The 1,136-nt window shown below is 43.4% G+C and overlaps 1 pseudogene; it reads right to left on the bottom strand.

The window, feature by feature from the left end:
- Window positions 1-814: 814 nt before the first annotated feature.
- On the bottom strand, window positions 815-932 carry LOC126199963 (5S ribosomal RNA; annotated as a pseudogene).
- Between the last annotated feature and the right edge of the window lie 204 nt (window positions 933-1,136).

The raw sequence follows: 1,136 nt of genomic DNA, 5'->3' as shown, positions 1-1,136 counted from the left end.
CGTCATCTTCGTGGTGTAGCAATTTTAATGGCCAGTTGTGTTTGTTAATAAAGGTAGTTATAAAGACGAAATGTGATTCTTCCTCCAATCGAAAACTATACTGAAGCAGTTCGTTTGAAGATTTTTGTATTCCCTGGATATTTTCACAATTGGCAAAGTGAAGAAAAATATTTATTGTGATGTATTTATACGTCACTATCACAAACATACATACACAAACTGAATAATGCTGAACACCGTAGTTACGCTAGGACGAGTGATAATTAACATATTTTTACAGTGAACTGGTCATTGTGAGGGAACCTGCACAATCAACGTAACTTTCAAAGAATAAAGCTTTGACCACAACTCAACAAGCATGAAGTTTTAAATGCCGTGATTTCCAGATGCACAAATTTTACAGTTGGTGCTTGGGGGAGGCGGGGGGGGGGGGGGGGCTGATTACTCAGAACGCCTTCCTGGGCAAGTAATAATTTAATCTAATGAACAAAATATGAAATAAAATTTTAGTTTTGGCTAATAGGCCTACCTGGACATACTTCTTTCTCTGTAACATGAAATTATACTTCTTTCCCCGCTGTATAATCAAAATGCTACTTCTCTTAAAATACCTCACCGTCCGAACAGGCCTTGGAAGGCCCAACGGGACCGACCGGTCGCCGTGTCATCCTCAGCCCACAGGCGTCACTGGATGCGGATATGGAGGGGCATGTGGTCAGCACACCGCTCTCCCGGCCGTATGTCAGTTTACGAGACCGGAGCCGCTACTTCTCAATAAAGTAGTTTGCCACACATGGGCTGAGTACACCCCGCTTGCCAACAGCGCTCGGCAGACTGGATGGTCACCCATCCAAGTGCTAGCCCGGTCCGACAGCGCTTAACTTCGGTGATCTGACGGGAACCGGTTTTACCACTGCGGCAAGGCCGCTGGCTCTTAAAATACCTACTTAAGATTAAAAAATAAACATCTCTCTTGCAAATGCCTATATACCGGAAAAAACTAATAAATAGGCCCTGGTTGTCACTGCATGACCCCCACATAACAAAACATTGGTACTGTATTCTTAGCTGATCACGTTTAGTATTTACAAACTACCACGCAAGTTTCGTACCCGCATTTCTAAGGCCATGTAATT

Source organism: Schistocerca nitens, chromosome 8, assembly GCF_023898315.1.
Source record: "Schistocerca nitens isolate TAMUIC-IGC-003100 chromosome 8, iqSchNite1.1, whole genome shotgun sequence".
NCBI lineage: Eukaryota > Metazoa > Arthropoda > Insecta > Orthoptera > Acrididae > Schistocerca > Schistocerca nitens.
The sequence above is the reverse complement of the archived record's forward strand: the minus strand, read 5'-3'. Positions and strand labels throughout refer to the sequence as shown.